This window comes from Carassius carassius, chromosome 18 (assembly GCF_963082965.1).
Source record: "Carassius carassius chromosome 18, fCarCar2.1, whole genome shotgun sequence".
NCBI classification, from domain to species: Eukaryota; Metazoa; Chordata; class Actinopteri; order Cypriniformes; family Cyprinidae; genus Carassius; species Carassius carassius.
In genome coordinates this window covers 27767081-27779532 of record NC_081772.1, presented here as the reverse complement: position 1 = coordinate 27779532, position 12452 = coordinate 27767081, and the positions used below count along the sequence as shown (strand labels likewise).

Sequence of the window (12452 nt, the reverse complement as noted above, 5' to 3'; positions counted from 1 at the left end):
AACAGAACACTCTACTACATTTTCTCAAAAATAGCTAAATCTGATTTATTTAACACGCACTCTGTAGAAAATGCACTGTTTTCAAAAAAATCTTCCAATATTATATCACTTCAACACCACTCAGATCATACTCCTTTCTTCAACATTGCCAAAAGCAATATGAACGCTCATCAACGACAGAACTTGTGATCAAAGTCATAGTTCTATCCTCAATTCGCTCTCAGAAAAGAGTATTACAGCTCATCATCGTGGGTTGGGAGACAAACACTTTCAAAACACATTTCCAAGTAAAAAACTGTAGAAATGATCCCTGAAAATATAGTCTTAACTTCATATCTCAACTCAAATGGAATTCCATTCTGAAGCACCGCCTCCACTCAGATGGTTTGCGTAGTTGATTTCTATAAACGCATGAACTAGTGTCCATATGGGCTTTACCTGATCTCGGATAAATTGACTAATTTTGTCCGCGTTTCAGTGACATATTTGAACTATCAAAAAGGAGTTGTAATTATTAGTCTCTTATTGGCCTCATGAATCAAGCTCTGTATAGGTTAGAAATATATATTATACAGACATTTAATATTTAATGGTATTGTACGATTTGTTAATTGCATTCAATAGATTACACTTCCAACAAAACATTCGCCACTGGTTTGCAAAAGGTGTTTTTAGACAAGTTTGAGCTGATTTTTAGTTGCAATTAAACCACTCTGACCAGCACACATCAACAGAGTGTGGCCCTTTGGAGCTGTGCGAAACAGCGAACCCTTTTACCAGGCAATTGGTTCAGTCAAGTCACCTCTTTGTATATAGCGCTTTTAACAGTACAGATTTGGTCAAAGCAGCTTCTCAGTAACAAAATAGGAAAATAGTGTGTCAATGAAAAAGGACAATAGTAAACATTCAGTTTTCAGTTAAAAGGCAGTTCATCATTGAATTATGCGATGTCATCGTTCAGCTCAGTTCAGTTTAAATAGTATCTGAGAAATCAAGTCGATGATATCGCTGGAAATGAAGTGTCCCCAACTAAGCGAGCGAGAGGCGGCAGCGGCGAGGAACCAAAACTCCATCGGTGACAGAATGGAGCCCAAACTGTTGGAGAAACCAGGTTCATTCGGGGGGCCAGTTCTTCTCCAGCCAGACGACCCAGGAGGTTGATCCATGCTGCAGCAAAGTTAGATTGTCATCTGGTTCCGTGGTCTTGTCCCAATTGCCATCCAGGAGGCAAGGTCTTCAATGGGGATCTGTCTCTGGGGCTCATCTAGTTGTCCTGGTCCCCCCTGAAAAATGTAGGGTGATAGACGTCATCTCTAGGTGATGATCCACAATCTGAGCTGGATACGGACTTGATCTGGTGGCTACGGTAACCTGGGAATAAGAAAGAAACAGACTAATATTAGCGTAGATGCCATTCTTCTTATGATGTAACAAGTACATTGTGTGTTATTGGAAGTGTTCCCAGTTCCGGTCTACCTATTTACTGCACGGATTTGACTGACAGAGATATTTAAGTATGTTATGAGTAAGCCATCTTAAAGAGATGGTTGTTTGATCTAGATTTAAAATGACAGAGTGTGTCTGCCTCCTGAACAGTGTTAGGTAGATTATTCCAGAGTTTGGGTGCTAAATAGGAAAAGGATCTGCCTCCCGCAGTCGTATTTGATATTCTAGATATTATCAAATAGCCAGAGTTTTGAGAGTGCAGCGGACGTGGAGGACTATAGTACAATAAGAGTTTGCTCATCTACTGAGGTGCTAAACCATTCAGAGCTTTATAAGTAATTAATAGGATTTTAAAATCTATAAACTGTTTAATAGGGAGCGAGTGCTGTGTTGACAGAACCGGGCTGATATGGTCATAAATCCTGGTTCTAGTGAGAACTCTTGCTGCTGCATTTTGGAGCAGCTGGACATCGTCATTAAGCATGTAGAACAACCACCCAATAAAGCATAAAAATAATCTAACTCTGAGGTCATGAACTGATGAATTAACATTTCTGCATTTGACATTGAGAACATAGTCAGTCAATTCAAAGTTACAAAAAGTTCATTCTCTCGTCACCACTTTCATAACGTGTGTTGGCCGACCTCAAATTGTGGAACAACACAGTTTGTGACCTGTTTTTTTTTATTTGATGTTTCAAACAGAACACTCTACTACATTTTCTCAAAAATAGCTAAATCTGATTTATTTAACACGCACTCTGTAGAAAATGCACTGTTTTCAAAAAAATCTTCCAATATTATATCACTTCAACACCACTCAGATCATACTCCTTTCTTCAACATTGCCAAAAGCAATATGAACGCTCATCAACGACAGAACTTGTGATCAAAGTCATAGTTCTGTCCTCAATTCGCTCTCAGAAAAGAGTATTACAGCTCATCATTGTGGGTTGGGAGACAAACACTTTCAAAACACATTTCCAAGTAAAAAACTGTAGAAATGATCCCTGAAAATATAGTCTTAACTTCATATCTCAACTCAAATGGAATTCCATTCTGAAGCACCGCCTCCACTCAGATGGTTTGCGTAGTTGATTTCTATAAACGCATGAACTAGTGTCCATATGGGCTTTACCTGATCTCGGATAAATTGACTAATTTTGTCCGCGTTTCAGTGACATATTTGAACTATCAAAAAGGAGTTGTAATTATTAGTCTCTTATTGGCCTCATGAATCAAGCTCTGTATAGGTTAGAAATATATATTATACAGACATTTAATATTTAATGGTATTGTACGATTTGTTAATTGCATTCAATATATTACACTTCCAACAAAACATTCGCCACTGGTTTGCAAAAGGTGTTTTTAGACAAGTTTGAGCTGATTTTTAGTTGCAATTAAACCACTCTGACCAGCACACATCAACAGAGTGTGGCCCTTTGGAGCTGTGCGAAACAGCGAACCCTTTTACCAGGCAATTGGTTCAGTCAAGTCACCTCTTTGTATATAGCGCTTTTAACAGTACAGATTTGGTCAAAGCAGCTTCTCAGTAACAAAATAGGAAAATAGTGTGTCAATGAAAAAGGACAATAGTAAACATTCAGTTTTCAGTTAAAAGGCAGTTCATCATTGAATTATGCGATGTCATCGTTCAGCTCAGTTCAGTTTAAATAGTATCTGAGAAATCAAGTCGATGATATCGCTGGAAATGAAGTGTCCCCAACTATGCGAGCGAGAAGCGGCAGCGGCGAGGAACCAAAACTCCATCGGTGACAGAATGGAGCCCAAACTGTTGGAGAAACCAGGTTCATTCGGGGGGCCAGTTCTTCTCCAGCCAGACGACCCAGGAGGTTGCTCCATGCTGCAGCAAAGTTAGATTGTCATCTGGTTCCGTGGTCTTGTCCCAATTGTCATCCAGGAGGCAAGGTCTTCAATGGGGATCTGTCTCTGGGGCTCATCTAGTTGTCCTGGTCCCCCCTGAAAAATGTAGGGTGATAGAGGTCATCTCTAGGTGATGATCCACAATCTGAGCTGGATACGGACTTGATCTGGTGGCTACGGTAACCTGGGAATAAGAAAGAAACAGACTAATATTAGCGTAGATGCCATTCTTCTTATGATGTAACAAGTACATTGTGTGTTATTGGAAGTGTTCTCAGTTCCGGTCTACCTATTTACTGCACGGATTTGACTGACAGAGATGTTTAAGTATGTTATGAGTAAGCCATCTTAAAGAGATGGTTGTTTGATCTAGATTTAAAATGACAGAGTGTGACTGCCTCCTGAACAGTGTTAGGTAGATTATTCCAGAGTTTGGGTGCTAAATAGGAAAAGGATCTGCCTCCCGCAGTCGAATTTGATATTCTAGATATTATCAAATAGCCAGAGTTTTGAGAGTGCAGCGGACGTGGAGGACTATAGTACAATAAGATTTTGCTCATCTACTGAGGTGCTAAACCATTCAGAGCTTTATAAGTAATTATTTGGATTTTAAAATCTATACACTGTTTAATAGGGAGCGAGTGCTGTGTTGACAGAACCGGGCTGATATGGTCATAAATCCTGGTTCTAGTGAGAACTCTTGCTGCTGCATTTTGGAGCAGCTGGACATCGACATTAAGCATGTAGAACAACCACCCAATAAAGCATAAAAATAATCTAACTCTGAGGTCATGAACTGATGAATTAACATTTCTGCATTTGATATTGAGAACATAGTCAGTCAATTCAAAGTTACAAAAAGTTCATTCTCTCGTCACCACTTTCATAACGTGTGTTGGCCGACCTCAAATTGTGGAACAACACAGTTTGTGACCTGTTTTTTTAAATTTGATGTTTCAAACAGAACACTCTACTATATTTTCTCAAAAAAGCTAAATCTGATTTATTTAACATGCACTCTGTAGAAAATGCGCTGCTTCCAAAAAATCTTCCAATATCATATCACTTCAACACCACTCAGATCATACTCCTTTCTTCAACATTGCCAAAAGCAATATGAACGCTCATCAACGACAGAACTTGTGATCAAAGTCATAGTTCTATCCTCAATTCGCTCTCAGAAAAGAGTATTACAGCTCATCATCGTGGGTTGGGAGACAAACACTTTCAAAACACATTTCCAAGTAAAAAAACTGTAGAAATGATCCCTGAAAATATAGTCTTAACTTCATATCTCAACTCAAATGGAATTCCATTCTGAAGCACCGCCTCCACTCAGATGGTTTGCGTAGTTGATTTCTATAAACGCATGAACTAGTGTCCATATGGGCTTTACCTGATCTCGGATAAATTGACTAATTTTGTCCGCATTTCAGTGACATATTTGAACAATCAAAAAGGAGTTGTAATTATTAGTCTCTTATTGGCCTCATGAATCAAGCTCTGTATAGGTTAGAAATATATATTATACAGACATTTAATATTTAATGGTATTGTACGATTTGTTAATTGCATTCAATAGATTACACTTCCAACAAAACATTCGCCACTGGTTTGCAAAAGGTGTTTTTAGACAAGTTTGAGCTGATTTTTAGTTGCAATTAAACCACTCTGACCAGCACACATCAACAGAGTGTGGCCCTTTGGAGCTGTGCGAAACAGCGAACCCTTTTACCAGGCAATTGGTTCAGTCAAGTCACCTCTTTGTATATAGCGCTTTTAACAGTACAGATTTGGTCAAAGCAGCTTCTCAGTAACAAAATAGGAAAATAGTGTGTCAATGAAAAAGGACAATAGTAAACATTCAGTTTTCAGTTAAAAGGCAGTTCATCATTGAATTATGCGATGTCATCGTTCAGCTCAGTTCAGTTTAAATAGTATCTGAGAAATCAAGTCGATGATATCGCTGGAAATGAAGTGTCCCCAACTAAGCGAGCGAGAGGCGGCAGCGGCGAGGAACCAAAACTCCATCGGTGACAGAATGGAGCCCAAACTGTTGGAGAAACCAGGTTCATTCGGGGGGCCAGTTCTTCTCCAGCCAGACGACCCAGGAGGTTGATCCATGCTGCAGCAAAGTTAGATTGTCATCTGGTTCCGTGGTCTTGTCCCAATTGCCATCCAGGAGGCAAGGTATTCAATGGGGATCTGTCTCTGGGGCTCATCTAGTTGTCCGGGTCCCCCCTGAAAAATGTAGGGTGATAGACGTCATCTCTAGGTGATGATCCACAATCTGAGCTGGATACGGACTTGATCTGGTGGCTACGGTAACCTGGGAATAAGAAAGAAACAGACTAATATTAGCGTAGATGCCATTCTTCTTATGATGTAACAAGTACATTGTGTGTTATTGGAAGTGTTCCCAGTTCCGGTCTACCTATTTACTGCACGGATTTGACTGACAGAGATGTTTAAGTATGTTATGAGTAAGCCATCTTAAAGAGATGGTTGTTTGATCTAGATTTAAAATGACAGAGTGTGACTGCCTCCTGAACAGTGTTAGGTAGATTATTCCAGAGTTTGGGTGCTAAATAGGAAAAGGATCTGCCTCCCGCAGTCGAATTTGATATTCTAGATATTATCAAATAGCCGGAGTTTTGAGAGTGCAGCGGACGTGGAGGACTATAGTACAATAAGATTTTGCTCATCTACTGAGGTGCTAAACCATTCAGAGCTTTATAAGTAATTATTAGGATTTTAAAATCTATACACTGTTTAATAGGGAGCGAGTGCTGTGTTGACAGAACCGGGCTGATATGGTCATAAATCCTGGTTCTAGTGAGAACTCTTGCTGCTGCATTTTGGAGCAGCTGGACATCGACATTAAGCATGTAGAACAACCACCCAATAAAGCATAAAAATAATCTAACTCTGAGGTCATGAACTGATGAATTAACATTTCTGCATTTGATATTGAGAACATAGTCAGTCAATTCAAAGTTACAAAAAGTTCATTCTCTCGTCACCACTTTCATAACGTGTGTTGGCCGACCTCAAATTGTGGAACAACACAGTTTGTGACCTGTTTTTTTAAATTTGATGTTTCAAACAGAACACTCTACTATATTTTCTCAAAAAAGCTAAATCTGATTTATTTAACATGCACTCTGTAGAAAATGCGCTGCTTCCAAAAAATCTTCCAATATCATATCACTTCAACACCACTCAGATCATACTCCTTTCTTCAACATTGCCAAAAGCAATATGAACGCTCATCAACGACAGAACTTGTGATCAAAGTCATAGTTCTATCCTCAATTCGCTCTCAGAAAAGAGTATTACAGCTCATCATCGTGGGTTGGGAGACAAACACTTTCAAAACACATTTCCAAGTAAAAAAACTGTAGAAATGATCCCTGAAAATATAGTCTTAACTTCATATCTCAACTCAAATGGAATTCCATTCTGAAGCACCGCCTCCACTCAGATGGTTTGCGTAGTTGATTTCTATAAACGCATGAACTAGTGTCCATATGGGCTTTACCTGATCTCGGATAAATTGACTAATTTTGTCCGCATTTCAGTGACATATTTGAACTATCAAAAAGGAGTTGTAATTATTAGTCTCTTATTGGCCTCATGAATCAAGCTCTGTATAGGTTAGAAATATATATTATACAGACATTTAATATTTAATGGTATTGTACGATTTGTTAATTGCATTCAATAGATTACACTTCCAACAAAACATTCGCCACTGGTTTGCAAAAGGTGTTTTTAGACAAGTTTGAGCTGATTTTTAGTTGCAATTAAACCACTCTGACCAGCACACATCAACAGAGTGTGGCCCTTTGGAGCTGTGCGAAACAGCGAACCCTTTTACCAGGCAATTGGTTCAGTCAAGTCACCTCTTTGTATATAGCGCTTTTAACAGTACAGATTTGGTCAAAGCAGCTTCTCAGTAACAAAATAGGAAAATAGTGTGTCAATGGGAAGGGAAGTCGTGGCCTAATGGTTAGAGAGTCGGACTCCCAATCGAAAGGTTGTGAGTTTGAGTCCCGGGCCGGCAGGAATGGTGGGTGGGGGGAGTGCATGTACAGTTCTCTCTCCACCCTCAATACCACGACTTAGGTGCCCTTGAGCAAGGCATCGAACCCCCAACTGCTCCCCGGGCGCCGCAGCATAAAAGGCTGCCCACTGCTCCGGGTGTGTGCTCACAGTGTGTGTGTGTGTGTGTTCACTGCTCTGTGTGTGTGCACTTCGGATGGGTTAAATGCAGAGCACAAATTCTGAGTATGGGTCACCATACTTGGCTGAATGTCACTTCACTCACTCACTCACTCAATGAAAAAGGACAATAGTAAACATTCAGTTTTCAGTTAAAAGGCAGTTCATCATTGAATTATGCGATGTCATCGTTCAGCTCAGTTCAGTTTAAATAGTATCTGAGAAATCAAGTCGATGATATCGCTGGAAATGAAGTGTCCCCAACTAAGCGAGCGAGAGGCGGCAGCGGCGAGGAACCAAAACTCCATCGGTGACAGAATGGAGCCCAAACTGTTGGAGAAACCAGGTTCATTCGGGGGGCCAGTTCTTCTCCAGCCAGACGACCCAGGAGGTTGATCCATGCTGCAGCAAAGTTAGATTGTCATCTGGTTCCGTGGTCTTGTCCCAATTGCCATCCAGGAGGCAAGGTCTTCAATGGGGATCTGTCTCTGGGGCTCATCTAGTTGTCCTGGTCCCCCCTGAAAAATGTAGGGTGATAGACGTCATCTCTAGGTGATGATCCACAATCTGAGCTGGATACGGACTTGATCTGGTGGCTACGGTAACCTGGGAATAAGAAAGAAACAGACTAATATTAGCGTAGATGCCATTCTTCTTATGATGTAACAAGTACATTGTGTGTTATTGGAAGTGTTCCCAGTTCCGGTCTACCTATTTACTGCACGGATTTGACTGACAGAGATGTTTAAGTATGTTATGAGTAAGCCATCTTAAAGAGATGGTTGTTTGATCTAGATTTAAAATGACAGAGTGTGTCTGCCTCCTGAACAGTGTTAGGTAGATTATTCCAGAGTTTGGGTGCTAAATAGGAAAAGGATCTGCCTCCCGCAGTCGTATTTGATATTCTAGATATTATCAAATAGCCAGAGTTTTGAGAGTGCAGCGGACGTGGAGGACTATAGTACAATAAGAGTTTGCTCATCTACTGAGGTGCTAAACCATTCAGAGCTTTATAAGTAATTAATAGGATTTTAAAATCTATAAACTGTTTAATAGGGAGCGAGTGCTGTGTTGACAGAACCGGGCTGATATGGTCATAAATCCTGGTTCTAGTGAGAACTCTTGCTGCTGCATTTTGGAGCAGCTGGACATCGTCATTAAGCATGTAGAACAACCACCCAATAAAGCATAAAAATAATCTAACTCTGAGGTCATGAACTGATGAATTAACATTTCTGCATTTGACATTGAGAACATAGTCAGTCAATTCAAAGTTACAAAAAGTTCATTCTCTCGTCACCACTTTCATAACGTGTGTTGGCCGACCTCAAATTGTGGAACAACACAGTTTGTGACCTGTTTTTTTTTATTTGATGTTTCAAACAGAACACTCTACTACATTTTCTCAAAAATAGCTAAATCTGATTTATTTAACACGCACTCTGTAGAAAATGCACTGTTTTCAAAAAAATCTTCCAATATTATATCACTTCAACACCACTCAGATCATACTCCTTTCTTCAACATTGCCAAAAGCAATATGAACGCTCATCAACGACAGAACTTGTGATCAAAGTCATAGTTCTATCCTCAATTCGCTCTCAGAAAAGAGTACTACAGCTCATCATCGTGGGTTGGGAGACAAACACTTTCAAAACACATTTCCAAGTAAAAAACTGTAGAAATGATCCCTGAAAATATAGTCTTAACTTCATAGCTCAACTCAAATGGAATTCCATTCTGAAGCACCGCCTCCACTCAGATGGTTTGCGTAGTTGATTTCTATAAACGCATGAACTAGTGTCCATATGGGCTTTACCTGATCTCGGATAAATTGACTAATTTTGTCCGCGTTTCAGTGACATATTTGAACTATCAAAAAGGAGTTGTAATTATTAGTCTCTTATTGGCCTCATGAATCAAGCTCTGTATAGGTTAGAAATATATATTATACAGACATTTAATATTTAATGGTATTGTACGATTTGTTAATTGCATTCAATAGATTACACTTCCAACAAAACATTCGCCACTGGTTTGCAAAAGGTGTTTTTAGACAAGTTTGAGCTGATTTTTAGTTGCAATTAAACCACTCTGAACAGCACACATCAACAGAGTGTGGCCCTTTGGAGCTGTGCGAAACAGCGAACCCTTTTACCAGGCAAATGGTTCAGTCAAGTCACCTCTTTGTATATAGCGCTTTTAACAGTACAGATTTGGTCAAAGCAGCTTCTCAGTAACAAAATAGGAAAATAGTGTGTCAATGAAAAAGGACAATAGTAAACATTCAGTTTTCAGTTAAAAGGCAGTTCATCATTGAATTATGCGATGTCATCGTTCAGCTCAGTTCAGTTTAAATAGTATCTGAGAAATCAAGTCGATGATATCGCTGGAAATGAAGTGTCCCCAACTATGCGAGCGAGAAGCGGCAGCGGCGAGGAACCAAAACTCCATCGGTGACAGAATGGAGCCCAAACTGTTGGAGAAACCAGGTTCATTCGGGGGGCCAGTTCTTCTCCAGCCAGACGACCCAGGAGGTTGATCCATGCTGCAGCAAAGTTAGATTGTCATCTGGTTCCGTGGTCTTGTCCCAATTGTCATCCAGGAGGCAAGGTCTTCAATGGGGATCTGTCTCTGGGGCTCATCTAGTTGTCCTGGTCCCCCCTGAAAAATGTAGGGTGATAGAGGTCATCTCTAGGTGATGATCCACAATCTGAGCTGGATACGGACTTGATCTGGTGGCTACGGTAACCTGGGAATAAGAAAGAAACAGACTAATATTAGCGTAGATGCCATTCTTCTTATGATGTAACAAGTACATTGTGTGTTATTGGAAGTGTTCTCAGTTCCGGTCTACCTATTTACTGCACGGATTTGACTGACAGAGATGTTTAAGTATGTTATGAGTAAGCCATCTTAAAGAGATGGTTGTTTGATCTAGATTTAAAATGACAGAGTGTGTCTGCCTCCTGAACAGTGTTAGGTAGATTATTCCAGAGTTTGGGTGCTAAATAGGAAAAGGATCTGCCTCCCGCAGTCGAATTTGATATTCTAGATATTATCAAATAGCCAGAGTTTTGAGAGTGCAGCGGACGTGGAGGACTATAGTACAATAAGATTTTGCTCATCTACTGAGGTGCTAAACCATTCGGAGCTTTATAAGTAATTATTAGGATTTTAAAATCTATACACTGTTTAATAGGGAGCGAGTGCTGTGTTGACAGAACCGGGCTGATATGGTCATAAATCCTGGTTCTAGTGAGAACTCTTGCTGCTGCATTTTGGAGCAGCTGGACATCGTCATTAAGCATGTAGAACAACCACCCAATAAAGCATAAAAATAATCTAACTCTGAAGTCATGAACTGATGAATTAACATTTTTGCATTTGACATTGAGAACATAGTCAGTCAATTCAAAGTTACAAAAAGTTCATTCTCTCGTCACCACTTTCATAACGTGTGTTGGCCGACCTCAAATTGTGGAACAACACAGTTTGTGACCTGTTTTTTTAAATTTGATGTTTCAAACAGAACACTCTACTACATTTTCTCAAAAAAAGCTAAATCTGATTTATTTAACATGCACTCTGTAGAAAATGCACTGCTTCCAAAAAAACGTCCAATATCATATCACTTCAACACCACTCAGATCATACTCCTTTCTTCAACATTGCCAAAAGCAATATGAACGCTCATCAACGACAGAACTTGTGATCAAAGTCATAGTTCTATCCTCAATTCGCTCTCAGAAAAGAGTATTACAGCTCATCATCGTGGGTTGGGAGACAAACACTTTCAAAACACATTTCCAAGTAAAAAACTGTAGAAATGATTCCTGAAAATATAGTCTTAACTTCATATCTCAACTCAAATGGAATTCCATTCTGAAGCACCGCCTCCACTCAGATGGTTTGCGTAGTTGATTTCTATAAACGCATGAACTAGTGTCCATATGGGCTTTACCTGATCTCGGATAAATTGACTAATTTTGTCCGCATTTCAGTGACATATTTGAACAATCAAAAAGGAGTTGTAATTATTAGTCTCTTATTGGCCTCATGAATCAAGCTCTGTATAGGTTAGAAATATATATTATACAGACATTTAATATTTAATGGTATTGTACGATTTGTTAATTGCATTCAATAGATTACACTTCCAACAAAACATTCGCCACTGGTTTGCAAAAGGTGTTTTTAGACAAGTTTGAGCTGATTTTTAGTTGCAATTAAACCACTCTGACCAGCACACATCAACAGAGTGTGGCCCTTTGGAGCTGTGCGAAACAGCGAACCCTTTTACCAGGCAATTGGTTCAGTCAAGTCACCTCTTTGTATATAGCGCTTTTAACAGTACAGATTTGGTCAAAGCAGCTTCTCAGTAACAAAATAGGAAAATAGTGTGTCAATGAAAAAGGACAATAGTAAACATTCAGTTTTCAGTTAAAAGGCAGTTCATCATTGAATTATGCGATGTCATCGTTCAGCTCAGTTCAGTTTAAATAGTATCTGAGAAATCAAGTCGATGATATCGCTGGAAATGAAGTGTCCCCAACTAAGCGAGCGAGAGGCGGCAGCGGCGAGGAACCAAAACTCCATCGGTGACAGAATGGAGCCCAAACTGTTGGAGAAACCAGGTTCATTCGGGGGGCCAGTTCTTCTCCAGCCAGACGACCCAGGAGGTTGATCCATGCTGCAGCAAAGTTAGATTGTCATCTGGTTCCGTGGTCTTGTCCCAATTGCCATCCAGGAGGCAAGGTATTCAATGGGGATCTGTCTCTGGGGCTCATCTAGTTGTCCGGGTCCCCCCTGAAAAATGTAGGGTGATAGACGTCATCTCTAGGTGATGATCCACAATCTGAGCTGGATACGGACTTGATCTGGTGGCTACGGTA

The 12452-nt window shown here is 40.0% G+C and overlaps 6 non-coding genes across 6 annotated transcripts; all 6 read right to left on the bottom strand.

The window, feature by feature from the left end:
* Positions 1-115: 115 nt before the first annotated feature.
* On the bottom strand, positions 116-326 carry LOC132092985 (small nucleolar RNA U3). The gene has a single exon (XR_009422356.1). It is a non-coding gene; the product is annotated as a small nucleolar RNA U3 (small nucleolar RNA).
* Positions 327-2261: 1935 nt separating this feature from the next.
* On the bottom strand, positions 2262-2472 carry LOC132092885 (small nucleolar RNA U3). Its single transcript, XR_009422269.1, has one exon. It is a non-coding gene; the product is annotated as a small nucleolar RNA U3 (small nucleolar RNA).
* A 1933-nt stretch (positions 2473-4405) lies between these two features.
* On the bottom strand, positions 4406-4617 carry LOC132092903 (small nucleolar RNA U3). The gene has a single exon (XR_009422285.1). It is a non-coding gene; the product is annotated as a small nucleolar RNA U3 (small nucleolar RNA).
* Positions 4618-6550: 1933 nt separating this feature from the next.
* On the bottom strand, positions 6551-6762 carry LOC132092902 (small nucleolar RNA U3). The gene has a single exon (XR_009422284.1). It is a non-coding gene; the product is annotated as a small nucleolar RNA U3 (small nucleolar RNA).
* Positions 6763-9053: 2291 nt separating this feature from the next.
* Positions 9054-9264, bottom strand: LOC132092877 (small nucleolar RNA U3). Its single transcript, XR_009422261.1, has one exon. It is a non-coding gene; the product is annotated as a small nucleolar RNA U3 (small nucleolar RNA).
* A 1934-nt stretch (positions 9265-11198) lies between these two features.
* On the bottom strand, positions 11199-11409 carry LOC132092979 (small nucleolar RNA U3). Its single transcript, XR_009422350.1, has one exon. It is a non-coding gene; the product is annotated as a small nucleolar RNA U3 (small nucleolar RNA).
* Between the last annotated feature and the right edge of the window lie 1043 nt (positions 11410-12452).